Source organism: Dunckerocampus dactyliophorus, chromosome 8 (assembly GCF_027744805.1).
Source record: "Dunckerocampus dactyliophorus isolate RoL2022-P2 chromosome 8, RoL_Ddac_1.1, whole genome shotgun sequence".
In the NCBI taxonomy this organism is placed as follows: Eukaryota; Metazoa; Chordata; class Actinopteri; order Syngnathiformes; family Syngnathidae; genus Dunckerocampus; species Dunckerocampus dactyliophorus.
Window position 1 is genome coordinate 1,969,297 of NC_072826.1, and position 14,588 is coordinate 1,983,884.

Here is a 14,588-nt window from a genome sequence, read left to right on the forward strand (position 1 = left end):
CCGTGCGCAATTTTGAAGTGGTGAAGTGAAATGTTCGAAGTAAACATGCAATGGAAGCCAATAGAAGATTTATCTACCATTGCATGACAACATCAAGCCATTATTGGCTTCAACACACTTGTGGAAAGTGTTGCTTGGACATGACACTGATGGATATCATTTGTGGTTTATCATAAACACCATTACGCACCAGTGTATTGTATCCTGACTAAAAGATGCATGAAAAACACAACGCGGCGCTTGAATACGTCATCATTTGACTTTGTAGTCATGATAATGCGTGTTTGGTTAATATTAATTATAGCAAACATCAGGTTGTTTACCAGACACAGAGCTAACATGTCCGCTTTTCTTTAGACAATTGATCAAAAACTGAGACAGTTTTTGGTTGCATATGTCAAGTATGGCATCAACATTTATTTCCCACGTGCAGCCGTTATTTGTGTGGATAGAGTCAGGGCCGTGCGCGTGAATTTACTCTTTCCTTTTCCACTTTTCTTTTGCTTTGCTTTGAGCGATCACAACAATTAGTTCCTCACATTTTGATGTTAATGTCATCATTAAGTTAAATATTTTTAAAATATCAAGCAATTGATTTGCGACATACAGTAACTTCATCCCCATTTTGAGTCTTTGCGTCCACCTTAAAATGAAAGAGATTTTGCTCAGCTTATATTCAACTAAAATGTGGTATCAGTTGGGTAAAATGTAGAAACATGCTCACTAAAAATGGAAATGTGTGCCTACAGACGGCAGCGGATGTGCTGTCACTCAATCTTTATTTTGTTATGCCACGGCTGCGTCTTCCAGAGATGACACCCATCCATCCATTTTCTATACCGCTTCATCCTCATTAGGGTCGCGGGGGCATGCTGGAGCCTATCCCAGCTGACTTCGGGCGACAGGCGGGGTACACCCTGGACTGGTCGCCAGCCAATGGCAGGGCACATATAGACAAACAACCATTCACACTCACATTCATACCTATGGACAATTTAGAGTCGCCAATTAACCTCACTTGCATGTTTTTGGGAATGTGGGAGAAGGCTGGAGTACCCGGAGAAAACCCACGCGCACACGGGGAGAACATGCAAACTCCACACAGAAATGCCCAGGGGAGAATCCAACCCAGGTCTTCCCGATCTCCAGGCTGTTCCTGTATTGTGCTAACCACTAGACCACCGTGTGGCCCAGAGATGACACTTTATCCAGTATTTCCACCTCCATTTCCGTGAAAGTCCACTTCTCCATCCTTGTCGCCTTCCCACCGGCTGTGATTCCAAATCAAGGCTCTTTAAATATGGACGCCACATTCATGAGTTGCTTTGCATTGACCTTCTATGGTGAAGTGGAGGCGTGGAAAGGGCGTAGCTTGAGTTCCACACACATTTTTAAAGATGAGGTCCCAGGTTGACTCCATTGGAACATCGCTATGCTCTCCAGCTTCCTCCCACTACACAAAAACATCAACACTCCAAAGACAAAATCCAGACAACTCAGCAATGTTGTTTATGCAGTGCAGTGAAGTGAAGAGTGTAATGACCCTCTACGTTGGAAAGACCCTTATGGAGGAACCCTTATGCAAAAGCATGGCACAACATAGGAGAGTAGCTTCTTTGGGCCTAGAGTCAGCAGTTCATTTGCATCTCGAAAAAAGCAGACATTCTTTTGAGGTCAACAATGTTTGTCTGAGGTTTGAAAGAAGTCCATCCCATTCCATTTTCTTCCACATATCCGATAAGTAAGGAAATCCAGACTTCCTGGTCTACGGCCACCTCTTACAGTTCCAGGCCAGGTCAGCTTAGAGACGTAATCCATGTCCTAAGTCTCCGTCTCCCAGCTGGGCATGCCCGGAACACCTCACCAGAGAGGCGTCCAAGAGGCATCCAGACTAGATGCAGGAGCCACCTCAACTGACTCCACTGGATGTGAAGGACCAGCGGCTTTACTCTGAGATCCTCCCTTCTGACCGACATCCCCACCCTATTTCTTAGGGTGAGACCAGCCACCCTACCAAGGAAACTCATTTCGGCCGCTTGGAGATCATGACCATGGGTGAGGGTGGGAACATAGATCGGCCGGTAAATTGAGAGCTCTCTTCTCCACTACGACCTGGTACAGCGAGCGCATTACTGCAGACGCTGCACCAATGTGCCCGTCGATCACACGCTCCAGTCGTCCCTCACTTGTGAACAAGGCCCCGAGATACTTGAACTCCTCCACCTGAGGCAAGACCTCAATCCCAACCCGAAAGTTGCGGGTACCGTTTTTTAGCTGAGATTGAAAGAAGTCAATTGAGGTTAAATGGCCATCCCGAAACAGAGGAGGAGGTTGCATGTAAACACCAATAACCCTTTTGAAAAACCGGACTACGCTCATATGTCAGTTTTTAAAATCCTGACTATTACCCCTGTGTTACTCCTTTTCAAACCCAAATATTGGGTCACGTATGTATCCGCCTATCAGGATATCCCGATGGAAAGGAACATTCATTTGTATTCTGCGCATGTTCTATGAGATATGAGAAAGGAATCTTGTGTCTTTGGCAGGAACTACTTGCAAACATGGCCACACGCAAATCCGCACACCTTTGGGGCGAGGAGGAAACAAGCCACCTCGTTAGTGTGGCGAAAGACAGGAACATGATGTCTTCCATAGATGGTAGAAAGTACCGCGGCAGCGAAATCTATCAGAAGACGTTACGCGAAGCAGGGTTTGTACGAACGCACCTTCATCCAAAGTGTCCTGGGGGCTCTGGTGGAAACGGGTAGCATGGATATGGATGGCACAGCTCCGGCTGCATTTGCTATTTGTTCACGTTCTCGCCTTCCATTAATGAAGAAAATGAGACAGAATAGTGTCAAGTCCTGCTGGTGGGTCGGTACCAGCACCGAAGGCGACTGCTACCCGGCATCATGACATTTTCCGTGCGTCGAGTTGTTGTCCGTGCACGTAAACGAGTTATTCTGAATGTTTCAGAAACCCGAATATTGACTGAATGTAAACGTGGTGAATGCTGGTCACATGATGTTGTCCGGAACGCAACACGAGCACCTCTGCCTGAACATACACTGAAAACCATCACTTGTTCCCGTCTTGAGGGCCATCTTTGAACAAAAGGCGTGGCTGCGAGAGAGGAAAAGACAGAAACGAAGAGGGAACAAATGGACATTGCTTTGAAAACGTAAGATAAAAGAAAGGGTACAGGGAAGGGGAAAGAGAAAATGAGGTGCTGAACAGGGTTTTGTAATCGCCGTATGGTGGTGTTGTGCCGTCTCCATGGTGACTGGCACAAAGGCTCATGGCTGGCCATTGATGGCCAATTGTATTCTTCGCAGCTCTTTTGTTAATTGTTGTCTGCCCAGCTCCCACTTCCTGCTGGGCCCCAGCTCAAAGCAAGAACAGGAGGGATTAGAAATGGCACATCATCCATCCCAAAGCACAGTCAACCTCTCTCCACCTCTTTCTCTTCCTCTTTTTCGTTCGCTCCTCTTTTCTCCCTCCATCTTGCTCTGCGCCCATTGAGCTTCACCTCTTTTTGATCTTATTGTTAGTGCGTGCACTCCCTTGACTCACACGTTCTATCTGTCTTTCTTGCATGCTATTAGGTCGTCAGTGTTTGTCGCTCTGCTCTGCAAGCATGTTTTTCTGCTCTCTCTCCCCTCATGAGCAGCAGCGTTTCACTCACATGAGCGTATTGCACACGCCGTCCGTATAACACAAGCGTGTTTTTGACAACACAGGCAGCTGTATCGGGGATATCCTCTCGCACTTTCTGAAAAGAAGTAGAAATGCACGGTCGTAGGTGACCACAATGTTTCCCGCTGGACGTCCTCCATTTGTTGAGGTCTGGGCACACCAATCTGTATACGCAAGATAAAAGTTCTACAACGGCCAAAGTGATTACGAATGTTTCCATTGATGTGATCGGACCGATTGGGCAAAATAAAAGTCCGTTCCGAGTGCACGGGTGGCACATGTACGTCCATCCACAAGGAACAGAAACATGGAAGACGTGGAAGACCAAGAACAGTCGTTGCAGCTGAAATTCGGGCAACCATTGTGCACCATGTCCTTGATGACGCTGATGGAAGCGGGACAAAGAGTCCAACCCAATTTGAGCAGATTGTCCATGGCCAGCATGGCTCAGGTGGCAGAGCGGGCGTCTCCCAAACTGAAGGTTGTGGCTTTGATCCTCAGTCCCCCGTGGCCATGTTGAAGTATCCTTGAGCAAGACGCTGAACCATCAAAGGACATTCAACAAAGAGAACAGGTAATTGTTTTTGTCTATTTGACATTTGACACAAACCAGGGCGGACTTACCATTTGGCAAACACAAGCAATTGCGAAGGGCCCCGGGATTTTCAGGGACCCCCAAACGTCTCATAAAAACTGGATATTGATTTTTTTTCCGTTTGATTTAAAGTACATATTACTGCTTTAGTCTTCACTCACATGCTCAAAACTACGTCAAAATGCGGAATCTATCGACCGCTCGCCCCTAAATCTCAAAATGTGCAGATTGATGCAGGAAGACGGCAGGAAAACAGACTTGTTGGTGCGGTCCTTCCCCCAGAAGAGGAGAAGGCAAGAGGAAACCAGGTTTTCAGTCACAACGACCGCAGCACTGCTGTCAGCGTCTGCCGCGGAGAATGCAGTAGTTCTAGAGATGAAACTGAGAGCGACGCTTTTCAACACAAAGACGCCAGTTTTAAAGAGGTAAACGATATAAAATTTCGCTCAATATTCTTATCAATTACAGTACGTTGAGATAATTCACCTCTTAGCTAAAGGTTATCCAAAGCAAATAGAAGAATTTTCTCATATTCGCACTTGTCAGTCGCTGATAAACATCAATATTGAAAATGGTTTTTGACGGCTCATTCATTAGTGGTGATGGATTTTATCATTTCAAATGTGTTTAATAAGTGTGTGAGGCATGTTATGGGGCTAAAGTGCGTACAATAGGCCCTCGCTACATCACGTTTTGAACATTTCTCCCTCACTCCATCGCCGTTTTTCGGAAATTAATGAATTAATACACGGTCGCTGTTTCGCGGGGGACTATGGCCTATTATTTTGTGTGGAAGTGATACGTTTTTGGCTGCTTATTTTGCCCTTCTTCCCCACTCAGTTTCAAACCCATTCTCACATTTAATAAATAAATTGGGGGCGGCATGGCTCAGGTGGTAGAGCGGTCGTCTCCCGACTTCAAGGTTGCGGGTTTGAGCCCCCGTCCTCTCGTGATTGTGTGGAAGTGTCCTTGGGCAAGATACTGAAACCCCAGTTGCCTGTGATGCTGCGCCATCGTAATGTAAATGGCCATCTTCTGTCTTAATGCCACGTGCGATCGATCCACATTACGTTTGAGATACGACAACAAGGAACTTTCCCAATGCTAACGGCGAGTTATTACGTCTTATTTTTGCTTATCAGATCATGAGTTTGGAGAACCCTGGCACGGTGGCACCTCAATGCAGCAGCATAATCCAGGCTTTCTCGTTTCAATTTTGAAAGAGTCGTACATTAAAAATGAGTCAATTATTTTGAGCAAGCTAACACAAGGTTGTGCTTTAGTCCTTCAAAATAAAAGCTTATAAAACGATGCATGAGCCTGTTGTCTATGTCATACTCTGTGTCAACATTTCTTAAGGTCGTGGCGTAAACAAGCAACTGCGTGAGCTGCTTGTTCCTCACTCACTTCAAAACTCACCCCCGTGATCTGTCAGCTCATTAAAAAAATGAGCAGTCCTTGCGTTTCATTTTGTTTCTTTTTAATTTCAGGTCCTTGTGTTCCATTTTATTTCAACTACTTATGTATGTACTCGAAATAAAACGCAAGGGGCCACAAGGACTGTTCATTTTTTTATTGGGTCGCATGGCGACCTCGTGGTTAGCACGTCCAAAACGTGCATGTTAGGTCTAACTGGAGACTCTAAATTGCCGTTAGTCACTAAACCGTCCGGGCAATTCTCTGCCGAAACACTAATAGCAGTGTTTTCTGGAGAGTCAATAATAACTCTTGTTGACCTATTAGCTTGTTAGCTTCTTTCTTTGTTAGCAAACAATGGCAATTAAAGAGAGATGGGACTGTTATTGGAGCTGGAATTAATCAGTGAGTTACAACTGCCAATAATGATTTGAAATTGGTTGAGGAGTTTGCAAAGGTGGGCTGTACACCACCTTATGACGGAGTACTGGGGCCACATTGTAAAAAAAATAATCAGAGATTTTGAGAATAAAGTCATACGTTTACGGGAATAAAGTCCTAAATTTACGAAGAAAAAAGTCCAAAATTCATGAGAATAAAGTTTAAAATTTATGACAAAAAAACGCATACATTTACGAGAAAAGACTTGGAAATTTATGAGAACAAGGTCAGAAATTTACAAGAAAAAAAGTCGTACATTTATGGGAAAACGTGTCGGGAATTCACGAGAATAAAGTTGTAAATGTACAAGAAAAAAGTAAACATTTATGAGAAAAAAACTTGTAAATTTATGAGAATAAAGTCGTAAATTTACAAAGAAAAAGTCCTAAATTCATGAGAACAAAGTTGTAAATTCACGAGAAAAAAGTAACACATTTACGAGAAAAAAGTTGTACATTTATGAGAGTAAAGTCGTAAATTTTCTAAAGAAAAAGTGCTAAATTCATGAGAACAATTTGTAAATTTATGGAAAAAAAGTCATACATTTGCGAGAACAAACATCGTAAATGTATGAGAATAAAGTCGTCATTTTACGAGAGTAAAGTCGGGAAAAAAAGTAATAATATTACGAGAATAAAGTCGTTAAGTTCAGTCGTACTATTACGTGTCAGAGGGAAAATAGAGCATAGCTCTTCAGGAAGGAAGGGACCTTTCCTTTTATTTATAACGTGGCAGCAAAACAGAGCAGTTGAGCAAACAAATTAGCATGTCTCGCCCTTCTCACTTCCGCCAATTCCGTGACCTTACTCATGTAAATTTACCACATTTTTTCTGATAAATTTACAACTTTATTCTTGCAAATTTGCAACTTTATTCTCATACATTTGTGACATCTTTTTACACACTTTTTACACACAAAATGTGACCTTTGGCTTTAGGCAAAAGTAATATTACGACTTTTTTTTCATAAATTTACGAGAATGAAGTCGTAAAACAACAAGAAAAAAAGAAGATTAAAGTTGTAAATTTACCGCATTCTTTCTCGTAAATTGACTACTTTTTTCTGGTAAATTTGCAACATTTTTTCTCATAAATTTACGACTTTATACACATAAATTTGTGTCATTTTTTACACATTTGGGACAAAAATGTTGTAAATTGATGAGAATAAAGTCAGAAATTTACAACATTCTTTCTTGTAAATGTAAGACTTTACTCACATAAATTTACGACCTTTTTTTCTTGTAAATTTACGACTTTATTCTAACATTCGGAACAGGCATTGCCTGAGACAGCTATGAAAAGGGGAACTAATGTGACCTTCGGCCATGGGCAAAGGTAATATTACAACTTTTTTTCATAAATTTATGAGAATAAAGTCGTAAAATAACAAGAAAAAAGGTCGTACATTTGCGACTTCATTCTTGTAAATTTACGACATGTTTTTGTTGTAAATTTATGGATTTATTCTTGTAAATTTACGGCTTTAGTCTAACATTCGGAACAGGCATTGCCTGAGACAGCTACGAAAAGTGGGGACTTATGTGACCTTGCACCTTGGGCAAGAGTAATATTATGACTTTTTTTCATAAATTTATGAGAATAAAGTCGTAAAGTAACAACAAAAAAGTCGTAAATTTGCGACTTTTTTTGTAAATTTACGACTTTACTCACTTACGACATTTTTTCTTTTACGTTTCCGACTTTACTCACATAAATGTGCGAATTTTTTTCTCGTAAATTTACGACTTTATTCTCGTAAACGTACAACTTTATTCTCGTAAATTTAGGGCTTTGTTCTCAAAATCTCAGATTATTATTTTTTCCAATGTGGCCCTAATACTCCGTCACCATCTGAAAATAAAGCAAATTAGACGATGACGTCATTTTCGAGCGACTTTTAGGACAGCCAATGGCTACTTTCTTTCCTGAGGAATTTGGCAACACTGCGTGGAGCAGCCACCAGTCTCTTGCCCCTTTAAGTGGGAGGCCAGCTGTGGGTCGCTGCGGACTGGGAGCGTGAAGCCCCCGGCTGTGAATGAGAGGAGGACGGCGCTCTCTTTCCGCCGACATTCACGCACAGAGCCAAGGTGTAAGCAGCGTGAACTCCACACCGGCTGTCAGTTTACAACCAACATCCTGCTCGGAAGAAGCACCGGAACACACCGAACAGCCGGTGCCCACAACCAAGTTGGCTTGCCAGCGTTGAACACAACTAATAAACGAGGAAGAGGCGGGCGACGGAAGTTTTGTTTGTTTTTCTGGAGGAGTTCAGGACGCACCGGGACTGCGTGGTGAGTGTCACTTTTGATCACTTTTTCATTCTTAGGAAGCTAACGATGCTGTGTCAAATTGCACATTTCGTGTGCGTGGATGTTGGTCTTTATTGTTGTCATCCGCGCGTGTGATTGTTTGTTTCATTCTCCTCTTTTGCGTCGCCGTCATGCAAAAATAAATGATCCAGTTTATGTTAGAGGTGGGCGATACTGCACGTTTTGGCATCGCTTCGATATCAGTATTGCCGATACTTGAAATTTGACAAGATCGTTGTATGATTTTCTTACTTTGAAAATATACAGCAATAAACTAGAACTTCATACAAACGTTATTTGATAAATTTGATTCATTCAGACTAAGAGGACATTTCTGCAGTTCGTTTGCTAATTAGAGAGCAAAGCAGTCGTTTGGGATATTGAACTTTCGAGTATTTTTTTTTCAAATGTTACAATTTTATATTGAGTAATATTATCTCAAAATAATAAATAACAATAAAAGAAAATGTAACAATATCATCCAAATAAAACCATTTCCTTCTTCCCTTTGGTTGTACACAATTGCTTGAGCAAAATCACAAAAACGAAAGCAAAAACTGCTACTGACTCATTCACACCTGTTGGCGTTTTGCCCTCTTGTGTGCCAATGACTTATTGCCGGAGTTCGTAAACAATGTATAAATATAATATCAGCAATGTAACAATAGGACAACATAACAAAACACGGATATTTCTGGAAGTACACTTAGGAGGGAACTGAAAATATCAATGTCGTCCCGCTAGCATTGGTCTGATAGTGGTATCAGTATCATTTATCCTATTTGGATTGATCCGCCAACTTGTCACATCTTTGTTTTTGCATCTGAATGAGCCCGAGGGTGGCAGCTTTGCACCTGAAGCGGTGTTGCCAGATGATGTTGACTAAGTTGTGAAGGTCAAGGTTAACTCGCCGTGTTATTTGATAAGACATGTCATTGATGTCCTTTGATCATTCGTGGGATTTCAGACAGCCTGAAGGTCGATATAGCCGTGAACTTTGTATGTAAGAGGTAACAGGCAAGTTGAAATAGGGCAAGAATTTCATTGTGCACTGTTGAAAATTGCATTAAAAAAAAAAATGGTGCCCATTATCCACAATCAAATATGTGAGACATGAACACACGTCTTTCTCTTTTACGTGCGTTCTAAAGATGTAAAAACGGATAAAAAAGGGCAGCTAATTAATGCACGCAATGGGACGCACCTATTCTGCCTTCAAAGGCTTCGAAAAAAAGCTCCAAAAAGCTCCAACAAGGCACCATTTACATAATGTGACCTGCATACTAACCAAGCTACAGCGACATTGTTATTAGTATTGTTATTAACGTTGTTACGCCGAAGAACTACGTTACTGGCGTAGTGCCACCTCGCCACATCACACCGGCTAGCGAATAGCTTCACCACACACTCGCTTACAGGCGCGTCAGGCCGCTATGGAAAGGTAACGCTACATATCGGAGCTGCTGCCGCTGCTGCTGTGTTTCTGTTTTTGAGTTCGTAAACGTTAACGCTAGGTGTGGCGTTCCTTTCTGTGTTGTTGTGTGAAATCATATGAAGTTCCGGTAATGCCTAAAAATGACCAAAATAGGGCAAAATACTGTAAGTACTCCATGCTATCATGAATGTGCCTGTCACTACGTGCTCACAGCATGGAAATAAAAACATAAACCTTGTTGGAGGCATTGCAGGCGGAATGCATTACGTGCATTCATTGGCTGTCTCTTTTTATATCTTTAGAACGCACAGAAAAGAGAAAGACTAAGAGGTTCTAAGTAGAGCTTCAAAATGCAAAAAGAAGAGTAAGACAAAAAACATTTTTGGTAAACAATTTATTGCAAACAAGCATTGAAGTGAAATAGGCTGTTCATCAGCTGATCAAAAGTTTAAGGCCGTAGCTAAAACAAAAAACCCTGAAAAATAGAAATAACATTTTCAGGCAAAGAAGTCAGTAATGAGTAGCTGCGCCATTCTTGTTAATCACCCCCAAAATTGGGCATGCTTGATGCCGGTGTTTCCAGGAGGCTGGTAGGAATGTTGCCATCCATCCCCAAATGTTCTCCATTGGATTTAGATCAGGGGAACACACAGGACGGTCCAAAAGAGTGAGCTTATTCCTGTGGAAGAAGTCCTTTGTGAACTGCTGCGTTGTCCCGTTGAAAAAGCCAATCATTACCACACAGACAAAGACCTTCGGTCTTGAGGAATGCCCCTGCAACATCTCCACATAGCCATCCGCCATTTGACGCCCCTGCACAACCTGAAGCTCCATTGTTCCACTGAAGGATGATGATGGCGCCCCCTCCACTGTGCCATGTGGAAAACATCTCAGGTGGGATCTCCTTGTCACGCCAGTAGCGTTGAAAGCCATCAGGACTGACAAGCTAACATTTTTTCTCATCAGAGAATAAAACTTTCTTCCACCTTTCAATGGCCCATGTTTGGTGGTCTCCTACAAATTCCAAACGTGCAATTTTGTAGCTTTGAAGGAGACAAAGCCTTTTTTTCTTCTCTCACAGATGCCGTCTGATGGTTATTGGACCAAAGAACCAAAGCAGATGTCCTTTAAACGCACATTAAAACGCTACCGACAGCCTTTTCTCACATTGACCATCATCGCCCCCTAGTGTATTGGAGGCACACAGCATTTGGCCCACCAATCAATTAGAGAGCGTGCTTGTACTGGGACTTCACACAGAGGTGTGACAAATGGAGAACTATTTCGGGAATCTGACTGTTTTAGTGCAGGTAAACGTGCTGCGCGGGTCACAAACAGAGCACTTGTAGTTGTCAGTTTGCGTCGATCTACTCGGTCCTTCGCTCTTCACTGCCATCTTTACGCCCTGTTGCGACCGCGTTCTTTCTCGGGTCCTCTCCATGAAAATGAAGAATAAAATGTCAAACAAGTCTGTCCATAACCAGTCGGTCTCACACACGGATGCACTCCAAGACGCACACATGATAACCGAAGGAGCGGTAGGTATGTCACCCTTCACCTCTGCCCGCCCCCACCCCACCGCCACCTTTCTTTCTTTCTTAGGAAGCTTTGTCTTCCCAGGTGAGCGGGTTCATTCTGGTTGAAAGATGACTGACTAATTGCTCCCCCAACCCAAACACGCCCGTGGGTTGATGTGCTTAATTAACTGGGGTGTTTGAAGTAGCAAGTCGTAGGAAGAATGTTGACTGTTTTGTTAGCTCACCTTTTACCTCACTGAAGTGTAACAGCAGTGTAACATTTCCAAGTCAGTTGCATTGTTATTTAAAGTACAGTCATCCCTCGTTTATCACAGTTAATTGGTTCCAGGCCCGATGGTGATACGTGAGTTTCCGCGAAGTAGGATTCCAATATTAATAACTGGAATATTTTTGTAGTCAGATCATAGAAAGCCTGTTTGATATTCTAAGTATGATTTTTTTTTTTTTACCAGTCTTAGAGCCCTCTAGACATGAAATAACACCCCTATAGTCACTTTTACACTCAGAGAGCATGGAGGAGTGTAGCGTGCAGAAGGTTACATGCACATGCACGCGTGCACACACATGCACACACATAGTTCAGTTCCGAATGTGAAATTGTAAATAGTTCATGGTGTTATTATTGTAAATAAATTATTTTGATGTAAAACAACCCTTTTTTGTGTCGTTTAGATATTTGAGCTGTCACAAAAGCAACAAATATTGTCAAAATGTGTCAAAGTGAAAGTTAGGCTTTTCACAGTTCCCTTTTAGTTGGGAACTGATATTTTCCTGAAACGTACCTATGTTCTACCGCTGATTACTAAAGAACGGAAAAGGGTAGAAACCAAGTTTTTTTTCTGATGAAAAACAGGAGTCTAATGTTTCTTTTGGTAGGTTCCGTGTTTATATAACCATAGAACACAATATTCTGTGTGCCTTGAAAAATCAGTCAAAATTGTCTAAAATGGCCGCTACTGAAAAATACCTGAAATACCTTGAATGAGTTAATTAATTATTTCTTGAAAAAAAACACGATAGAGTGAGGGAGCGATGTTTGATCCGCGAGGGCCGACTGTAAATATGACCATGTGCTATTTTTGGCAAAACGATGCTTGTTTCTGTGTCCGATATAATTTTTTATTTTTTTTTTTTTGTACCACATTTCTCCTCCTGACCTCCTATGTCCCTTGGACATTGTTCTCTGGATTCCATTGAACCAAGAGTCCACAGAGAACGCCACAAAGGAGTATAATTGTGTGTGCGTGTGTGTGTGTGTGTTTGTATCCCCACCTCTCCTTCAGTCCTTTTTGCGAGGTGTGAGGCCAAGCCAATCAAACAGAACAATGCCTTGTTCGCGGAAGCCCTGTGATCTCTTTAAATAAAACCCACGGACTGCATTGTCTCTCCTGAAAGAACCACGAGGAATGTGAAGGTTAGAAACTCGTGAGGCTGACTTGAGTGACCAGCGAGCTGACATTTGACAGCTTTATCGCATCTCTGACTAATGTTAAAGTGACAACCCTTTCATTGTTTAACTGGGATGATATTTTCACGAGCACGCACACACAGACCGTGCTCAGGCCCGCGTGCTTACATGTTGAAGAAATCACGCCGTTCTTTAGGAGTATGATCATTATTCTTAGACTCCTGCAGAAGGCGACGCATTGTGGGGAAATTTTTACACGTGCACACACACACACACGCGCGCGCGTGCATGCACACACGCAGTTCAGTTCCAAATGGGAAAATTGTAAATAGTTCAAGGTGTTATATTTGTAAATAAATTGTTATTTTTGATGTAAAACAACCCTTTTTTGGCGTTGTTTATGTTGGTATAGTTGTTTAGATATTTTAGCTTTCACAAAAGCAAAACATTTTTAAAAAGTTATGCTTGAAATGTGCCCTGTGATTGGCTGGCGACCAGTGCAGGGTGTACCCCGCCTGTGGCCCGAAGTCAGCTGAGGCTCCGGCGTACCCCCACGACCCTAATGAGCCTCATTCGGACTCGCTCCCCTACCTGTCAGTGTGTCAGAACGTGTGATGGAAGAAGGATGTGTGATAAATAAACGATAAGGATGTAATTATTACGCTGTCTAGACTTTGAGAGGCGCTAGCCAAAATGAAATATTAAAATTATTTTATTTTGATGAAGTGATGGCCAATTTTGAATGAACAAACTGAGAATCAAGTTTATTTGTACTTCTAAACATAATCAGGGTGTTTTACTCACTTTTTTTCCAAGTAAAGTATTTTTGAGTCGCTGCTGACATTTAAAAATGTCCTCTTAAACGGGAGATTTTATTTCACGTCTCGTTCTTTTGTGCTTTTGGTATTAGCTGAGGCTTGGAGCATAGCTAAAGGTTTGTCATAAAGAAGACTGATGATTACATTTTGTATTTTCTATATTTATTTCAAGAATAGAATTGACTGATTTATTTTTGCGGCTTTTTGAATTTAAATGAAACAAATTTGCGCGCATATTTGACTTTCACTTTGTCTAAACTCACTTTGCGGATAAAGTAATGGGATATATATCGTACCGTCATGGAAAAAATGATGAGACCACCCTTGTTTTTTCAGTTTCTTCATTTTAATGCCCGATACAACTAAAGGTATCTTTGTGTGGACAAATATAACAATGACAACAAAAATAGCTCATAAGAGTTACATTTTTTGGCAGTACAATGCTATAGCTAGTCATGTAAGAACTTAAGTGATTTTGGTTATTATCAAGAAAAGCATGGACGTTGTTCTCAAATTAAACTCTTAGAGCTTTATTTGTTATCATCATGATGCAGTATTTGTCCAAACAAATGTACCTTTAGTTGTACCAGCCACTAAAATGGATCAGTAAACTGAAGAAACAAGAGTGGTCTCATCATTTTTTCCATGACTGTAAGTCACTCTGTGGAGGTTTGTGGAAAAGTGTGACCTGCCACTAGGAAATAATAAAGTTGTGATTGCATTTATTAGCATTTTGCTTGAAATATCGACTGTGTTATGACTTGAGTTGCAGGATGAAGCACAGTAGACTGCACTGACAACTGCATTTTATTTATTTAGAAAGAATTCAGTTACTTATTTATTTTAAATACATACGTTCCGCTTTCATCGTGTTTTGTCATACGGTCTAAAAATGACTCTTTTGAGTTTCAAACACAAAGTGCATA

The 14,588-nt window shown here is 41.7% G+C and overlaps 1 protein-coding gene across 2 annotated transcripts in view; it reads left to right on the plus strand.

Moving 5' to 3' along the window:
- Positions 1–8,126: 8,126 nt before the first annotated feature.
- The window catches only part of LOC129185881 (transcription factor SOX-13-like), a 41,639-nt gene continuing 35,177 nt past the window's right edge, over positions 8,127–14,588 (plus strand). For both annotated transcript variants that reach the window (XM_054783492.1, XM_054783493.1), the window contains exon 1: positions 8,127–8,445. The gene's annotated coding sequence lies outside the window, so the exon portion shown is untranslated. The remainder of the gene's footprint in view (positions 8,446–14,588) is intronic.